A 20,579-nucleotide genomic window follows, 5' to 3' on the forward strand; every position below is an offset into this window, starting at 1 on the left:
GAGTGTTTTCCGAGATGCTTGCGAGTGTGAAATACTACCACTTGCAGCGGGCTTGTACCGGCAAACTTTGCATGTCATTAACGGAATATTATACTGGTCTCGAATCGGTTGCAGGAAGCATCATCCAAGAAATTACATAAGATAACATCCATGCATCCTGCATGGGTTGACAGCTCAACTCCACGCGGGCATCGAAGACTACGGTGACAGACGGCGGAAGCCGCAGAAATGATGAACTGAAGAATGCGTATGCTGAAAAATAAATGAGGCTGTGTTTGATAGCGAAGTAATAAAAAACTAAAGTATTGAAAACTACAGTCATTTAACAAGTAGGTACAAAATACCACAATTTTGACATTACAAAGAATTTTGAAGTATTGAGAATACCGTGGACCTGTTTGGGAAAAGCTTGTATACGCTGCAGTTCCAAACACGCTCATTGCTAGCTAGCTAGAAGTGGCAAGCTGATGAAAAACGGACATGCACAAGCTCGATGTTACACTGATAAAAAGGAGCTGGTTGTCGACTATCACACATGTCATCACGTGCAGCAAGGACATGATCAGTAGTCCAGCATACATAGAAAAAACAAAATCAAATGCCCCCACACCTTTGCTAGACGAGGATCTGGAAATGTAGGGAACACAGATTGGGATGAGATGACTTCAATAGGGAAAATCGAAAGCAGCGGCAATCGGAAGTAGCAAGCATGAAGATGCAATGAAGACAGTGTACTAACCATTTTCCTCCCCTTTGTTTTTTTTTATTTGTTCATGGACGCCGACCAAGAGGACAGGCGGTGGTGATGGACTGATGGGTTGAGGGTGAGTCCAAGATAACACTCGTTCTTTCATCTTCTCTGTTTTTTAAAAAGAGGTTGGATGTTCTTTTTTATATGCAGAGAAATACCATGATTTTGAAAAAACTGTGGTATCAATATTACAGTTTTTTGTTCTCATCAAACAACTTACAATAATTAAAACCATGGTATTCCTGAAAACTAAAGTATTCGTAAAATACATAGAAAATACTTTGCTATTAAACTGGGCCTTAGCTGAGGATAATTCGATCAACTGCCTGTCCCAGCGGGAGCATGGTGGGCATGCTGCCAATGAACTCCTGAAAACGACCGCGACCTAGATGCCACTAGATGGAAGACATGGATTGGCTCCTCGATCGTGCCGTCGTGTGCTCTTGGCACTTGAGGTGAGGTCGAGGCGTGGTTGATTGACCCGTTCTGGCAAGCTTCATGCACCGTGCAACCACAAAGGAGAGACAATCGAGTGGGTATTGACCATCGTCACCCTACCTCAAAGTCAGAAGAAAAAAAATACCGACCAGCAACACCTCTCTTTTTCTGAGGGGTCCAACCGCCAGCACCCGAAAACAGGTTCCGGCGAATCCTGCCGTACGTGGCCCGTGCTTCGGGATGGGCCACCAGCTCTCTGGCTCGTACCTTTTTCTTTTCTTATATACTGCTGGGCTGCTGCAAGGAGGCCCGCTTGCTCGGTTGTGTCGGTACAGTGGCCCACTGGTCTACTCCTTAGCTTATACTCCATTCGTTTTTATCTACCCTCTCGCTTAGGGTTTTCGTCTCTGGCGGCGATCTCATCGCCGCCTAGATTATCTTCCTTCTACCGCCGGCCGATCCCGTCGCTGACGTCTCTCCTCTCCGGCTTGAGGCAGAAAGACGGATCGGCGTCTCTCAGGTGGTTTCTCGGCTGCTGCGGGTGAAACCCTAGATGGCGACACCGGCAGGATCTTCTTCGACGGGTTGGATGGGGGAGAACCTGGATGAGATGCTGCAACACCTGGACCTCCAGGACGACGAGCTAGACGATGTGGTTGTTGGGGCAGAGGAGGTGAAGAAGTTTGAAGCAGATGCAAGATGGCTGGCGATTGGGAAGGTCAATACGACACGCATCTTCAGTTCTTCGGCGATGTTCGAGACTCTGAAGTCGGTCTGGGGATTAGCTCATGTACCAAAGTACAGGGAAGCGGGGGAGAACCTTTTTATTTTTCAGATGTTTTGCTTAGGGGATTGGAAGAAGGTGGTGCATGGAGGCCCATGGCTGTTCAGGGGTATGGGCATGCTGATTGAAGACTATGATGGCAAGAAGGATCCAACACCTTTCGAGTTTGACGGCTTATATGTTTGGGCTCAGATCCACAATATCTCAGAATTGTATCGAAAAGCAGAAGTGGTGGATCAGCTAGCTCGCCGCATTGGTCGAGTAAAGGAAATCCAACTTGCGCCTCGCCTCTTTTATGAGGGGGATTACGTTAGGGTTCGTGCAAGAGTGCTGGTGAATAAGCCCCTCACAAGGGTGACGCCTCTGAATGTAGAGGGCGAAGGAAGACGCCGCCTCCTTGTTAAGTACGAGAAAATCCCCTACTTCTGTAAAGTTTGTGGGTTCATGGGCCACAATCATGAGGAATGTGGTGATGGGGTCTGGGAAGAGAAGCACAAGCAATGGGGAAGCTGGATGCTTGCTCAGAGGAGAGATACAGCTCCAGAACAGCAGAGTGACCGAGCCTCACGCGGGGTTCGCACCGGAGGGCGGGGAAGAGGAAGAGCAGGCAGAGGTTCGACCTACCGCCAGAGAACACCTCCACGCAAGCGTTCATCCGAAGAGACCGGACTAGAGACGGGAATGGAAGACGGAGAAGTTACAAGTTCTCTGAAGCAGGGGCTGAGGGAGAATGAGGCCCACGATACACCTACAGCACGCAAGAATCTTAACCCTGTACTCAGTTTGGAGAAGGTGGTCAATCCACCTGCTGTTGACGGCCTGGAGCGAACCAGTGGGAGCGGCATGGCCGTCGGGGCTGCTCTGGACGTCCCACCACTGCCTCTACCCTACGCCTCACCCCGGGACGCAAAGAAAGCGATGAAGGCAGGGTCACCTTTGAAGAACGATAAGGAGAAGATGGCATTATTGGCGGGCTCCAGCTCGGAGCACCGCCAGGCCCAATGAAAATCCTAAGTTGGAATTGTCGTGGGATAGGCGATCCCGCGACAGTTCAAGAACTCCGCGATCTTGTGGAGCTTAGTTCGCCTTCTATTCTTTGTTTAGTCGAAACTCAATTACAGAAGAGTCGTGTTGAAGGTCTTCGCTTTTCGTTAGGGTTTGATTTCAGTTTTGGTGTTGGTAGCAATGGTAGGAGTGGTGGTCTTTGTATCTTTTGGAAGAATTCGGTGGATGTTGCAATAAAAAACTTTTCAGAGTATCATGTCAATGCATGGGTGCAAGAACAGGGGAAAGAACAGTGGCGTTTATCTTGTTTCTATGGAGAAGCAACGAGGAGTCTCCGTTATAAAACTTGGAATAAAATGATGAGATTGAGAGGGGAGAGCACCCTCCCCTGGTTATGTATTGGTGACTTCAACGAGATACTGAGACCTGAGGAGCAACATGGTCCCAATGCTCGTGATAGTGCTCAGATAGAGGCTTTCAGAGAGGCCGTTGGTGTTTGTGGACTTGCCGATTTGGGCTATCGTGGCTTGGACTGGACATGGGAGAAGAAGGTGGCTGGTGGTCAATTTTGTCGAGTACGCTTGGATCGAGCCTTGGGATCGGCCTGCTGGTCGACGCTCTTTCCTTTCGCTTCTCTTGAACACTTAACTGCGGCAAAATCCGATCGTTGTCCCATATTGTTAGAGATGGAGCTGGTAGCGACAAGTGTTCGGGCCAACCAAAAACAATTCCGGTACGAGTGCATGTGGGAAAGGGAACCTAGCTTTGGAGATATCTTGGCCGAGGGGTGGAACGATGCGGGCAGGGCCCAAACTGTATCGGGACTGTCTGCAAAACTTGCCAGCGTTGCCGGTGTGCTACAAAGATGGGGCCGAAACAAGTTTGGTGCAGTTCGTGCGGAACTGCGCTCCCTGCGCCTTTGGCTGGGCGAGCTGCGCGCACTTCAGGATCGTGTAGGTCCTTCGGCGGAGGGGGAAAGCATTGAAGCTCGAATGGTTGAACTCTACCTCCGAGAAGAAATCATGTGGCGCCAAAGAGCTAGGGTCCAGTGGCTAGCCGAAGGTGACAATAACACAAAGTTTTTTCACCGAAAGGCGAGTGCCCGCAAAGTGCGTAACCGCATCTCTGAGCTTTAGCGAGTTGATGGAACAGTTTGCAAGGATGAGCAAGAGATGGCGAATATGGCATCCATTTTCTATGGAAATCTGTATGCATCCGAAAACACAGTGGGCATTGAAGTGGTTTTATCCCATATACCACCACGAGTTGATGAGGCCATGAACAACTCGCTGGATGCTCAGTATACGAAATCAGAGGTAAAAACTGCATTGTTTCAGATGTTCCCGACAAAAGCACCAGGACCGGACGGCTTCCCTGCACACTTTTTCCAGCGGCATTGGGATCTATGCGGTGACGAGGTAACTGATATGGTGTTGCGAGTTCTTAAAGGAGAAGATTCCCCGGAGGAGATCAACAAAACGTTCATAGTTTTAATTCCTAAGATTGCAAGTCGAAAAAATTTAGGACAGTTTCGACCAATTAGCCTCTGCAATGTGATCTTCAAGATCGCATCCAAGGTTTTGGCTAACCGGCTCAAGCTTATTCTCCCCGACATCATATCTGAGGAGCAGTCAGCATTTGTGCCAGGACGCCTTATTACTCATAACTTTATCTCGGCCTATGAGTGCTTGCACTACATGAAAACAAGGAAGTTAAAAAGTAACAGATTCTGCGCTTTGAAACTTGACATGATGAAAGCTTATGATAGAATTGAATGGAATTATCTGGAGAAGGTCATGCTAAAACTTGGGATCAGTCCGCGTTTCACTGAGATTGTAATGAGGTGTGTTATATCAGTATCCTTCTCTGTTATTTTCAACAGAGGGAAGCAGGAGGAGTTCATACCTTCGCGAGGCCTCAGGCAGGGTGATCCGATATCCCCCTACCTCTTTCTGCTAGTGGCGGAGGGATTATCTTGTTTATTGAAATCTTCTAACCCAGCTGAGGGTGTCCGTGGTATTACGGTGGCAACATGAGCTCCTGAGGTAAACCATTTACTTTTTGCAGATGATAGTCTCTTATTTTTCAATGCTACGCCTGTGATGGCAGCCAGAGTTGATGCTCTCCTGCAACTTTACTGCGGCGCTTCTGGCCAGCGCATAAATAAGGAGAAGTCCTCAATCTTCTTTAGTAAAGGCTGTGCCGAGTCTCTGAGACAAGTAATCAAAGAATCCTTGCAAGTTCAGAATGAGCAGCTATCCGATCGATATCTTGGACTACCTGCTGATGTGGGGAGAGCCAAGGAAGGGTCCTTTAAATATCTGAAGGATAGGATTTGGAAGCATGTGCAGGGTTGGATGGAAAAGGCCCTATCTGCAGGGGGTAAGGAGGTACTTATCAAATCCGTTGCTCAAGCTATCCCCACTTACTCTATGGCTTGCTTCAAATTGCCACGGGGTTTATGTCAGCATATTAACGGTATTTTGAGGAAGTTTTGGTGGGGTTCTAAGAATGGCGAGAGGAAAACAGCATGGGTGTCATGGGAAGCTATGTCACGGCCTAAGTCCATGGGGGGGATGGGCTTCAGAGATATCGAGCTCTTCATCCTGGCTTTGCTGGCCCGACAAGCACGGAGGCTCCTTACCGAGCCAAACACTCTTAGTGCCCGGATTTTGAAGGCTGTTTACTTCCCTGCGTCCACAATCCTTGAGGCAGAGGTGGGAAAGAATCCATCTCAAGTGTGGCGATCCATTATTGAAGGCCGAGATGATACGTCTTCGTCGTATCTATAATTTTTTATTGTTCCATGCCAATATTATTCAACTTTCATATACTTTTTGGCAACTTTTTATATTATTTTTGGGACTAACATATTGATCCAGTGCCCAGTGCCAGTTCCTATCTGTTGCATGTTTTTGGTTTCGCAGAATATCCATATCAAACGGAGTCCAAACGGGATAAAAACGGACGGAGCTTATTTTTGGAAAATATGGAAAATTTGGAAGGAAAATCAACGCGACCCAGTGCCCGAGGTGGTCACGAGGCAGGGGGGTGCGCCTGCCCCCCTGGGCGCACCCCCTACCCTCGTGAGCCCACCATAAGGCAGTTGACGCTCTTCTTTTGCCGCAAGAAAGCTAATATTCGGAAAAAAATCACGACGAAGGTTTCAGGCCAATCAGAGCTATGGATCTCCATATATATACGAAACGGTGAAACAGAGCCAGAAGAGAATGCAGAACCAGAGAGAGACAGAGAGATAGATCTAATCTCGGAGGGGCTCTCGCCCCTCCCACGCCATGGAAGCCAAGGACCAGAGGGGAAACCCTTCTCCCATCTAGGGAGGAGGTCAAGGAAGAAGAAGAAGGAGGGGGGCTCTCTCCCCCTCGCTTCCGGTGGCGCCGGAGTGCCACCGGGGGCCATCATCATCACCGTCATCTTCACCAACAACTTCACCACCATCATCACCAACTCTTCCCCCCTCTATGCAGCGGTGTAACCTCTCTCTTACCCGCTGTAATCTCTACTTAAACATGGTGCTTGATACGTCTCCAACGTATCTATAATTTTTGATTGCTCCATGCTATATTATCTACTGTTTTGGGCAATATTGGGCTTTATTATCCACTTTTATATTATTTTTGGGACTAACCTATTAACCGAAGGCCCAGCCCAGATTTGCTGTTTTATGCCTATTTCAGTGTTTTGAAGAAGAGGAATATCAGACGGAGTCGAAACGGAACGAAATCAACTAGAGAAGTTATTTTTGGAAGGAAACACACCTGATGGACTTGGACCCCACGTCAGAAGATACGGGAGCTGCCCACGAGGGTGGGGGGCGCGCCCACCCCCCTAGGGCGCGCCCCCTGCCTCGTGGGGCCCCCGTGGCTCCCCTGACGTGCTTCTTCTGCCTATATAACTCCATATACCCTAAAACTTCCAGAATGCACAATAGATTGGGAGTTCCGCCGCCAGAAGCCTCCGTAGCCACCAAAAGTCAATCGGGACCCTGTTCCGGCACCCTGCCGGAGGGGGGAACCCTCACCTGTGGCCATCTTCATCATCCCCGTGCTCTCCATGACGAGGAGGGAGTAGTTCTCCCTCGGGGCCGAGGGTATGTACCAGTAGCTATGTGCTTGATCTCTCTCTCTCTCTCTCGTGTTGTTGATTTGGCACGATCTTGATGTATCGCAAGCTTTGCTATTATAGTTGGATCTTATGTTTCTCCTCCCCCTCTTCTCTCTTGTAATGAATTGAGTTTCCCCTTTGAAGTAATCTTATTGGATTGAGTCTTTAAAGATTTGAGAACACTTGATGTATGTCTTGCCGTGGATATCTGTGGTGACAATGGGATACCACGTGCCACTTGATGTATGTTGAGGTGATCAACTTGCGGGTTTCGTGACATTGGGAACCTATGCATAGGGGTTGGCACACGTTTTCGTCGTGATTCTCCGGTAGAAACTTTGGGGTACTCCTTGAGGTCCTTTGTGTTGGTTGAATAGATGAATCTGAGATTGTGTGATGCATATCGTATAATCATACCCACGGATACTTGAGGTGACATTGGAGTATCTAGGTGACATTAGGGTTTTGGTTGATTTGTGTCTTCAGGTGTTATTCTAGTACGAATTCTAGGGCTGTTTGTGACACTTATAGGAATAGCCCAACGGATTGATTGGAAATAATAACTTTGAGGTGGTTTCGTACCCTACCATAATATCTTCGTTCGTTCTCTGCTATTAGTGACTTTGGAGTGACTCTTTGTTGCATGTCGAGGGATAGTTATGTGATCCAATTATGTTAGTATTGTTGAGGGAACTTACGCTAGCGAAAGTATGAACCCTAGGCCTTGTTTCCTATCATTGCAATACCATTTATGCTCACTTTTATCACTTGCTACCTTGCTGTTTTTATTATTTCAGATTACAAAACTATTATCTACTATCCATATACCACTTGTATCACCATCTCTTCACCGAACTAGTGCACCTATACAATTTACCATTGTATTGGGTGTGTTGGGGACACAAGAGACTCTTTGTTATTTGGTTGCAGGGTTGCTTGAGAGAGACCATCTTCATCCTATGCTTCCTACGGATTGATAAACCTTAGGTCATCCACTTGAGGGAAATTTGCTAGTTTACTACAAACCTCTGCACTTGGAGGCCCAACAACGTCTACAAGAAGAAGGTTGTGTAGTAGACATCAAGCTCTTTTCTGGCGCCGTTGCCAGGGAGGTTAGCGCTTGAAGGTATATCTTTAGATCTTGCAATCGAGTGTTTTAGTTTCTTGTTTTATCACTAGTTTAGTTTATAAAAGAAAACTATAAAAATGGAATTGAGTTTGTCTCATACGCTTCACCTTTTTAATATCTTTCGTGAGTATGATGGAAAGGATAATTGTGCTCAAGTGATAGAAGAAGAAATCTATAAAATGTTTGGCACTAAATATTTGGATGATGAGCATGATTGCAATGTTGTTAGTATGAATTCCTTGAATATCCATGATGCTAATGATATGCAAAGCCACAAGCTTGGGGAAGCTATGTTTGATGAAGATGATATTTTTTGTCCCCCAAGTTTTGTTGAGTAAATTTATTATGATGAAATCATGCCTCCTATTTATGATGATTATATTGATGAAAGTGGATTTGGAGAGTTCATGACTTTATTTTGTGATGAATCCACTATTCCGGAAGAGGTTCCAATTGATTAGGAGAACAATTTTGCTATCTATGATGATTATTGTGATGACTTGTATGCTATAAAGAATAATTATATCCATGAAACTTGTCATCATGATTTTATTTTTCAATTGGATTATGCCTCACATGATAATTATTTTGTTGAGTTTGCTCCCACTATTATTCATGAGAAGAATTTTGCTTATGTGGAGAGTGATAAAATTTCTATGCTTATGCATCATGAAAAAACTGCTTTAGGTGCTGGTTATATTGTTGAATTCATTCATGATGCTACTGAAAATTATTATGAGGGAGGAACATATGCTTGTAGGAATTGCAATAATATCAAGTTTCCTCTCTATGTGCTTAAAATCTTGAAGTTATGCTTATTTTGCTTTCCTATGCTAGTTGATTATTGTTCCCATAAATTGTTTGCTCACAAAATCCCTATGCATGGGAAGTGGGTTAGGCTTAAATGTGCTAGTCATATTCTTCATGATGCTCTCTTTATGTTTCAATTCTTATCTTTTATGTGAGCATCGTTGAAATCATCATGCCTAGCTAGGGGCGTTAAACGATAGCACTTGTTGGGAGGCAACCCAACTTTATTTTTGTTCCTGTTTAGTAATAAATAATTCATCTAGCCTCTGTTTAGATGTGGTTTTATGTGTTTAATTAGTGTTTGTGCCAAGTAGAACCTTTGGGAAGACTTGGGGAAAGTCTTGTTGATCATGCTGTCAAAAACAGAAACTTTAGCGCTCACGAGAATTGCTGCCATTTTTATTTGAAGAGTGATATTTAGTTAATTCTTTTTTCAGATGATTAATAGATAAATTGCTCAGGTCCAGAAATTTATTTGAGAATTTTATGAGTTCCAGAAGTATACGTTTGATCCAGATTACTACAGAATGTTCTGTTTTTGACAGATTCTGTTTTTCGTGTGTTGTTTGCTTATTTTGATGAATCTATGGCTAGTAAAATAGTTTATAAACCACAGATGTGACGCCCTCGATTCAATCGTACACTAATCATACACGCAAATGTGTACGATCAAGATCAAGGACTCACTGGAAGATATCACAACACAACTCTAGACACAAATTAAAATAATACAAGCTTTATATTACAAACCAGGGGCCTCGAGGGCTCGAATACATAAACTCGAAAACACAAGAGTCAGCGGAAGCAAAAATATCTGAGTACATACATGAGTTAAAAAAATTTGCCTTAAGAAGGCTAGCACAAAAGCAACAATGATCGAAAAGGCAAGGCCTCCTGCCTTGGAGCCTCCCAACTACTCCTAGTCGTCGACGGTCTTCACGTAGTAGTAGGCATCCTCCGGGCAGTAGTAGTCATCGGTGGCGTCGTCTGGCACCTGGGATCCATCTTCTGGTCGCAACAATCGGGTATGGGGGAAAAGAAGTAGCAAAGAAACTGTGAGTACTCATCCAAAGTACTCGCAAGACTTACATCAGATCTAAACTAAGTATGCATCTGTATCAAAGGAATGGGTTGTATCTGTGGACTAAACTGCAGAATGCCAGAAGGGGAGGGGAAAGGCCTAGCCTATCGAAGACTAGCATCTTCAAGCATCTTCAAGCATATAGAAGAGTACAGATCAACATAATGTAAAGTAGTAGTATTATCAACCTCGGCCAGAGATCCTTTCTCGACTCCCTGCGAGAAAGCAATCCCAGAGCCATACTATCCATTCATCAAATCCATTTCTCATATCCATCTATTTCTCATCACAAGTATTCAGTTCTAGTTGTATCGATCGGGATACAACTCCAAGTGTCCGTTACCGTAGGACAGGCTATCGATAGATGTTTTCTTCCCTGCAGGGGTGCACCAACTTACCCACCACGCTCGATTAACTCCGGTCGGACACACTTTCCTTGGTCATGCCCGGCCTCGGCCAAACAATACGCCGCAACCCGACCTAGGCTTAATAGAGAGGCCAGCATGCCGGACTAAACCTATGCCCCCAAGGGTCATGGGCCATCTCCCGGGAACTCCTGCACGTTGCGTGGGCGGCGGGTGAGCAGACCTAGCTACCTCCTTCAACAAGGCAGGAGCTTACGCAGTCCAACTCGGCACGTGCCGCTCGGTCGCTGACGTCTATTAAGCTTCGGCTGATGTATACGACGCAGAACGCCCATACTATGCCCACGTGATGGTTAGTGCTATCAGGCCAGAGGCCCCTCAGATCAAATATCCAAATCGTAGTGGATTAGAAGCATGCGGTAACGAGCATAGACTCACGATCGATGTGACCTCGTCGCCCCGTCTCGAGTACTTGCGGCAAGGGTTAAGAATGCCCGGCCACGCCTCGTAAGTATCTCGCGGGCACCTTCCAGGTCAACCCGACTCCACATCACTCGCTATTAAGCTCGCGCGGGTACCCCTCAGGGCCGACCCGTCTTTAGTAACATGGCTCAGTGCAAAGTCATAGTAACCATAGTAACTGTGTGTGTAATACCAAGGGGAAAACCCGAGGAATCACCCCTCCACTCGATGTTATCATCAAGGTGAACGTAAGAGGATCCACCCTCGAGGTTCACACTTGAGGGGTTGCATGACAGAGCCGTAACGGAAGTGGTTAAGGAGGAAATCACCCTCGATGACTACGATCGTATAGCTACACTACAGAGGTCTCATCCGGAGTGATGTAAGAGGTTCCACCCTCGGCACTCGATGGTAGCTCTGCAGAGTCGTATAACTAGGGGGGTGATGTGAAGTGTCGGGGCCTGGACGTCAATCGTGTTGATCGAGTCATCAAACATAAAGCGAGGCAACTGGGACAAGGTGGGGGTCACTGATGGATCACTAACCATCCTATACTAAGCAGTTTAGGATAAGCAGGTAAGGTATGAAAGCAGGTAACAACAACAGGCAATGCATCAGAGTAGGACCATACAGAAAGCAGTAGCAGTTCTAATGCAAGCATGAGAGGGAAAGAAATGGGCGATATCGGAATGCTCAAGGAGGGTTTGCTTGCCTGGTTGCTCTGTTGAAAAGGAAGAAGGGTCGTCGTCGACGTAGTCGATCACAGGGGCAACATCGGTCTCAGGGTCTACCAGAGAGAAGAGGGGGAAGAAACAGTAAATATAAAGCAAACATAGCACCACAAAGCATAACATGGCAATAAGATGTGTTGGGTGTGACCTAACGTATGGCTACACAATAAAGGTGAAGGGGGAATTCAACCGGGAATGTATTCCCGGTTCTGGACCTGTGTCAGATAGATGACCGAAGGGGGAATGTTCCAGATTCAGATAGTTTTGTGGCATCTGACAGGTAAACGGACCACGTATCCGGATTTGTTGGATTTTTCTGAGCAACTTTCATGTAGAAAACATTTTCATCCGAGATACAAATTAATTCCTACGAATTTCCGAAGTTTAAACAATATTCTGAAATTATTATTAAAACTAAAAAAGGGGGTTATTGCATCAGCATGACGTCATCATGACGTCAGCAATCAACAGAGTTGACCAAAGTCAACCCTGACGTGTGGGACCGTTCTGTCATAGACTATCAACTAATTAACAGTTTTAATCAACTAATCAAGTTAATTAGGTTAATTAATAGGATTAATTAAGTTAATTAATTAATTAATTTTAATAAGAATAATTATTATATATATTTTTAAAACTTTTTTTAAAAGGGGCCGGTGGGGCCTACTGGGAAGTGGCCCATAGGCCTTAGCGGGGCGTGGGCGAAGCGGGGCGCGGGCGCCCGTCAGGGCTGACCCACGGAGCGTAGATCGCTCGGGCGTGGAGGGGCGAGGCCGTGCCCCGGCGAGGCGCCGGCGGCCAGGGTTAACAGGTCGTGCGGGAGGCCGAGGGAAGCATGTGGCGCATGTGGGGAGGCCACGCAGCGGGGTCTCAAGGCCCGGCTCCTCCAGCAGCGACGGGAGTTGGCCGGCGACCACAGCGGGAAGCAGGCGGGGCTGGGCTCGGCGGGGACCGCGTCTGCGGGCGAAGACGCGGGGAGTGGCGGGGCGGCCAGGGCGAGTGAGCGAGGGCGCGGCGACGAGTGCCAGCGCGGGCGTGTGGGCGCGCGCAGGGGGGCGGGGCTCCGACCATGGCTGTCAGCGGCGGCGGCGCTAGCAAGCAATGACGAGTGCAGACGACACAGATGGTTGTGCGGGACGTGGCGGCAGAAGCTGTGGCCATTGTCGGTAGCTGCGGCAGCAGAGCAAGAAAGCAGCAGCAGGCGAGGGGGACAACGCGAGCGGAGGCGCGGCCACGGGCGGGACGCCGCGCGGGCGAGTGCCCGATGAGGCAGGGGAAAAAAGGGGCGGCGGTGACGGCTAACGACGAGTGCAGGCGCGGGCGAGCGCGCACACGGTAGCGGAGCCACGCACATGCGCGCGGGCAGGGGCGCACCGGGCGCAGCGGTCGTGGCCAAAGGCCGGTGAGCATGGCCAGGGGCGCGACGGGCGTAGCTACGGGTGGTGCACAACGACGGGAGCAAAGGAGAAGGTGGGAAAACGAACGGCGAAGCTCACCGGGCCCTGTAGGTGTGCACAAGTGGGCTCGAGGAGGAGTCGGGAAGGCGTCGGAGCGGCCGGAGACGAGTCGGAGAGGCGGGTCGACGTAGGTCGACGGTGGTGTTGTCGCGATGCCGAGGACAAGACGGTCGTGGGCGGCGCAGGGGAAGCTCCCCGGCATCGATCTCGGGGTGGGGGTCGACGAAGCGAAGCACGGCGGTCCCCGGGGACACGACCACGCGACACAGGGAGGCCGGTGGCCGCGACGGTGGTGCGGCGAGGGTGAGGGATCTGGAGGAGGGAGGCGAGCGTGAGGGAGAGAGAGGATGAGAGGGAGTGGGTGGGGAGGAGCAAGTGGGAGAGGTGGCAGGGGAGAGGCCGAGGCGTCGGCCTTATCCTCTCACTCGACGCCGACGAGGTGGTCTGGCGGAACCCGCGCCCTGTAGCGGTCAGGGACCGAGGAACAGGAAGGAGCAGGGGAAGCGACCAGGGTGGGGCTTAGTGGGCTGGCTGGGCCGACCGGGTGGGTCTGGTGGCCAAGCGGCCCAGGGTGAGGAGGGAGGTTTCTTTTCTTTTATTATTTTCTATTTCTTTTTGTTTGCAATTTGTTTGGCTGCCAAAACATTTGTGAAAAATGTCCAACCAGGCCAAATAATTATGATGCATTATACTTCATTGCTACAAAAGAGTTTGGGAGCAACATAATCTCATTTGAATTTTGCATTGCACTAAAAGAGTCAAAAGGGGTTGTTGGCTCGGTTTAAGGAGATGTTAGAGTCATCTAGGGACTTTAGATGATGTTGATCCCCTGAACATAATTCACAATGGATTATTTCCAAAATTATGAACTTTTTAGTTCCTGGATTGGGACAACTTCTTATTTTCACCTCATATTTGAATTTCAATTGGAGCTGGAATTGAAATGAGATATTATTCCAATATGATCAAGCACTGTTTAGCAACATGATTAGCTTAATCACTAAGGGTTACTGAAGCTTAATTATCCGGGCGCCACAATTCTCCTGCACTACAAGAAATCTCGTCCCGAGATTTAAGGGATGGAGTAAGGGGGAAAGACTCGAGAAGGACGGAGCTCAACACATGATAGGCAACTAGGGGCTATCTCAGTGGACGTGGCATAGAGGCATCTCTCGAGTTGAAATTCAAGAGTCATTTGAGAGCAAGGTAAGGAGGAGCAAAAAGAAGCTTCAACCGAGTAGGCAATCGTTCATTTCTTGAAACAAAGGGTGAAAGGGGCTCGGAGCAATGGGAATAAGTATTGCGTATGATACCAGAATAGATCGCTAGGAAGGTGGCTCGTGATTTACATACGAAGCCAAGTGCGAGGAACAATTTTGGAAAATAGGGGGGTGTACAGGAGAGTCAGGTTTAGATCCTGTGGAACTGTGGGTTATGGGCCCACCATATGGGTTAAAAGCAAGAAGGGTGCTAACATTTGCACAGCCATGATAGCAATGCAGGACAAAGGACAACCTGTCAGTTATGTTGGTAACAACGCTGGTACTAAGGGCAAGGGACGAAGAGAACCATTTCCCTTCTCGTTGAACGAGGCGGACCAATAGGCAAAGTTCTCGTCCATCGGTGGCTGCCGGAATGTCATCAACAATAGTAACAAGGTCTTACTGATAGAGTTTGTACATCGAGGTGTTTACGTAAGCAGGGAAATATCACTGCTCAGATATGTTAGGTTACAAGAAAGGTTAAACAAACCAATGGAAAGGAAAAATATGATTATCGAATCAAACAACCCAAAGGAAAGGCAGATGTGTTCACACATAAGAGTTGGGAGTATATCCTTCCCAAGGAATAGCGGAGCAGGGTATACATGATAGGACAGCAAGTTCAAAAGCATTTAGATAATGGGGGGAGGGAAGAATCAGGATATTACCCATACAATGTGTGAGGGTAATTGAACGAGAAACATTTTGTATTATGCTTCTGATGTTCTTAATGATGTTCGGAGTACCACAATCATGCTTCGGGATAGCATTGACATGGTGTTTCAAGCAAGATTGAATCTGAAGGTCACAAGAAGCACAAAGGAACAATTCCAAGAATGTCAAGGAATGTAAGATATAACCAAAACATGACCAATTCTGTATTGGCAGGAAGTCAAGGATGGTGTCGATGTCAACACGAATCATCGATGGGCAAGGATGGTATTTCTCCTCAAGAATTCGATTGATGTCATAGAACAAGGCCGTATTTTGATGGTGATCACAACAAATTTTGTCGAGAGGCTCTATGAAGATGCCATCGAGCAACAATGACCTCAAGCAAAAGGAATGATGAAGTGAAAGGCTATGAGAACCACTGATTTGACACAAGCTCGAAATCAAGCTTGTTGTTCGAGGTGAAATGATTAGATTAGGAAGATCGACTTAGGCTTAGCTCGTCGACGGAAGTTGCTCCGGGCATAAGGACCAGGTAGCACAATTAGAATTAGCACGACAATGATTTAGTCGATCAGGCTAGGAATGACTTGAAGGATTATTAAACTCGTAAGCAACAAAAATTACTTAGAGTTGTTGAATCGGAGTGAGAAATCGATTCACTTATCGGTGTTCTTGATTGACAAACAACCTAGAACCCTTGAAGTGACAAAGACAGGGTAAGGTACTCCATCAAAAGTTCATAAGATGTAGTGCAATGGCATGATATCCTCGAGATACCATGAGGCAATACTTGAAGGTGGATCAAATTAGAGGTTGGACAGGTGAAATGACTTGTAGGAGACAAGTATTTTAACTTGTCCGGTAAATGGAATTAAGGAGAAACTATGATCGGAACCACGATTATGAATGATTAAACCACCGATACAAGATGAACTTATAACAAGGGGTAATTATTTTTACGAGCAGCTTCCATGATAAGTTCTACATCGGTTCCATGGGCATGAACACAAAGGTTCAAGGTCGACTCCCACTTCTTCAATGCATAACCTTTTATTCACTCCTCGTTTTCGAAGAATTTGTAGTGCAAAAGATTTATCTGGTGAAGCACCAGAAGAGTAAGACTCACATCTCTTTTGAGTTCACACGGATTAGGGAAGGCATAGGTTCAATCCGTAGGGGTATCTTAGGAACCTATTCCTCAAACTTCAGAAGTAAAAAAACACAAGCTCGAAAGCAGAGCATGGTTGACAAAAGGAGAGGATACAATTACCAAAGGCATTCTGTATTAGGGAAAGAACTTCATGAGGTTCTTTGAATATGAAGGACACTGTCGGATGATAATCCAATAATGGATCCGACGATCCACAACGGAGCTGTTGTGAGTATCGATATTAAATCAGAAGAAGAAATAATGCAGAGGCATCGGATTTTGGAAATATCTGATAATTCCAAAACTTAAATGCACAGGAATTATGATTTCCTATTCGGGGGATCAGAAGTAGACGCTTTGATCAAGGATGGATAAGTAGAATAGACCTAGGGGCACAATCGACAGCAATTTGATTGGTCGATAAACAGCTCTTGGTCAAATGACGTCCAAGCCGGAAGGATGAATTCTATGATCCGATTGAGGATTGCGAGTATCCGCAACATATTGAATCAACAGACTCTAAAGGATAGTGACAAAGGATGCCAATAAGATTACCAGACTTATGGGATTATCCATAATGCAAACGAGCAAGAATTTTAAGAACAGGATGTTGAGGATTACCGAAAGATCGAATAGTATTTCAAAGACTTTTGTGAAACATATGAACAACTAGGGAAAACAAATCCTCGATATGTGTGAGTATTAATTTGTCGGTGTATTCAGGTGACAAGGAACTGCAAGGCAGTAGGCACAAAAAGATTCTCGAAACAACGACAAGTATTTCGGGGTATCTTGTAATAACAAAAGCAACTGGGGATGAAGTATGAGCGACAAGGATATGCAGTTAGTCATAGGGGCTTATTGATGGTAGGGAATTGCAAATGTGATGAGCACAAGTTATCGGGATAACATCGGAGAGTATCTTCGGAATCTTCTGGTCCAGCAGGCGATCATCTCTAATAAGGGGCTCTCTGGGAGGAAGTAGTTACGAGATCCTAATGTTAGAGTTAGCAAAATCGTTTAACCCGAATGGAAGAGATATCAGAGACCCAGAGTATAGATGGGGAATAAAAGATCCTAATACCACCCAATTGGCGACGTGGGCCCGTAAGCCACACAGCCAAGTTAGTAAAACGGTTTTCGATTTCTAGACTCAACTTCGGCCAAGGAGTTGGAAAGGGAGCTACCTACAGGCAGTCGGCTCTGATACCAACTTGTGACGCCCTCGATTCAATCGTACACTAATCATACACGCAAATGTGTACGATCAAGATCAAGGACTCACGGGAAGATATCACAACACAACTCTAGACACAAATTAAAATAATACAAGCTTTATATTACAAGCCAGGGGCCTCGAGGGTTCGAATACATAAACTCGAAAACACAAGAGTCAGCGGAAGCAACAATATCTGAGTACAGACATGAGTTAAACAAATTTTCCTTAAGAAGGCTAGCACAAAAGCAACAATGATCGAAAAGGCAAGGCCTCCTGACTCGGAGCCTCCTAACTACTCGTAGTCGTCGGTGGTCTTCACGTACTAGTAGGCATCCTCCGGGCAGTAGTAGTCATCGGTGGCGTCGTCTGGCTCCTAGGATCCGTCTTCTGGTCGCAACAATCGGGTATGGGGGAAAAGAAGTAGCAAAGCAACCGTGAGTAGTCATCCAAAGTACTCGCAAGACTTACATCAGATCTAAACTAAGTATGCATCTGTATCAAAGGAATGGGTTGTATCTGTGGACTAAACTGCAGAATGCCAGAAGGGAAGGGGAAAGGCCTAGCCTATCGAAGACTAGCATCTTCAAGCATCTTGCAGCATATAGAAGAGTACAGATCAACATAATGTAAAGTAGTAGTATTATCAACCTCGGCCAGAGATCCTTTCTCCACTCCCTGCGAGAAAGCAATCCCAGAGCCATACTATCCATTCATCAAATCCATTTCTCATATCCATCCATTTCTCATCACAAGTATTCAGTTCTAGTTGTATCGATCGGGATACAACTCCAAGTGTCCGTTACCGTAGGACATGCTATCGATAAATGTTTTCTTCCCTGCAGGGGTGCACCAACTTACCCACCATGCTCGATTAACTCCGGCAGGACACACTTTCCTTGGTCATGCCCGGCCTCGGCCAAACAATACGCCGCAACCCGATCTAGGCTTAATAGAGAGTCCAGTACACCGGACTAAACCTATGCCCCCAGGGGTCATGGGCCATCTGCCCGGGAACTCCTGCATGTTGCGTGGGCGGCCGGTGAGCAGACCTAGCTACCTCCTTCAACAAGGCAGGAGCTTACGCAGTCCAACCCGCCACGCGCCGCTCAGTCGCTGACATCTATTAAGCTTCGGCTGATGTATACGACGCAGAACGCCCATACTATGCCCACGTGATGGTTAGTGCTATCAGGCCAGAGGCCCCTCAGATCAAATATCCAAATCGTAGTGGATTAGAAGCATGCGGTAACGAGCATAGACTCACGATCGATGTGACCTCGTCGCCCCGTCTCGAGTACTTGCGGCAAGGGTTAAGAATGCCCGGCCACGCCTCGTAAGTATCTCGCGGGCACCTTCCAGGTCAACCCGACTCCACATCACTCGCTATTAAGCTCACGCGGGTACCCCTCAGGGCCGACCCGTCTTTAGTAACATGGCTCAGTGCAAAGTCATAGTAACCATAGTAACTGTGTGTCTAACACCAAGGTTAAAACCCGAGGAATCACCCACGGTGAAATCCACTCGATGTTATCATCAAGGTGAACGTAAGAGGATCCACCCTCGAGGTTCACACTTGAGGGGTTGCACGACAGAGCCGTAACGGAAGTGGTTAAGGAGGAAATCACCCTCGATGACCACGATCGTATAGCTACACTACAGAGGTCTCATCCGGAGTGATGTAAGAGGTTCCACCCTCGGCACTCGATGATAGCTCTGCAGAGTCGTACAACTAGGGGGGTGATGTGAAGTTTCGGGGCCTGGACGTCGATCGTGTTGATTGAGTCATCAAACATAAAGCGAGGCAACTGGGACAAGGTGGGGGTCACTGATGGATCACTAACCATCCTATACTAAGCAGTTTAGGATAAGCAGGTAAGGTATGAAAGCAGGTAACAACAATAGGCAATGCATCAGAGTAGGATCATACAGAAAGCAGTAGCAGTTCTAATGCAAGCATGTGAGGGAAAGAAATGGGCGATATCAGAGTGCTCAAGGAGGGTTTGCTTGCGTGGTTGCTCTGTTGAAAAGGAAGCAGGGTCGTCGTCGACGTAGTCGATCACAGGGGCAACATCGGTCTCGGGGTCTACCAGAGAGAAGAGGGGAAGAAACAGTAAATATAAAGCAAACATAGCACCACAAAGCATAACATGGCAATAAGATGTGCCGGGTGTGACCTAACGTATGGCTACACAATAAAGGTGAAGGGGCAATTCAACCGGGAATGTATTCTCGGTTCCGGACCTGTGTCAGACAGATGACCGGAGGGGGAATGTTCCAGGTTCAGATAGTTTAGTGGCATTTGACAGGTAAACGGACCACGTATCCGGATTCATTGGATTTTTTTGAGCAACTTTCTTGTACAAAACATTTTCATCCGAGATACGCATTAATTCCTACGAATTTCCGAAGTTTAAACAATATTCTAAAATTATTATTAAAACAAAAAAGGGGGTTATTGCATCAGCATGACGTCATCATGACGTCAGCAATCAACAGAGTTGACCAAAGTCAACCCTGACGTGTGGGACCGTTCTGTCATAGACTATCAACTAATTAACAGTTTTAATTAACTAATCAAGTTAATTAGGTTAATTAACAGGATTAATTAAGTTAATTAATTTTAATTAATATATATATATATATTTTTAAAAAATTTAAAAGGGGCCGGTGGGGCCTACTGGGCAGTGGCCCATAGGCCTTAGCGGGGCGTGGGCGAAGCGGGCGTGGGCGCCCGTCAGGGCTGACCCAACGGAGCGTAGATCGCTCGACCGTGGAGGGGCGAGGCCGTGCCCCGGTGAGGCACCGGCGGCCAGGGTCAGCAGGCCGTGCGGGAGGTCGGGAGAAGCGGGTGGCGCGTGTGGGGAGGCCACGCAGCGGGGGCTCAAGGCCCGGCGGCCGCCGCGGCGACGGGAGTTGGCCGGCGACCACCGCGGGAAGCAGGCGGGACTGGGCTAGGCGGGGACCGCGGCTGCGGGCGGAGACGCGGGGAGCGGCGGGGCGGCCAGGGCGAGTGAGCGAGGGCGCGGCGACGAGCGCCAGCGCGGGCGTGTGGGCGCGCGCAGGGGAGCGGGGCTCCGACCATGGCTGTCAGCGGCGGCAGCGCTGGCAAGCAACGACGAGTGCAGACAGCATGGA

The sequence above is a fragment of the Triticum urartu genome, chromosome 4 (assembly GCF_003073215.2).
Source record: "Triticum urartu cultivar G1812 chromosome 4, Tu2.1, whole genome shotgun sequence".
Classification (NCBI taxonomy): Eukaryota; Viridiplantae; Streptophyta; class Magnoliopsida; order Poales; family Poaceae; genus Triticum; species Triticum urartu.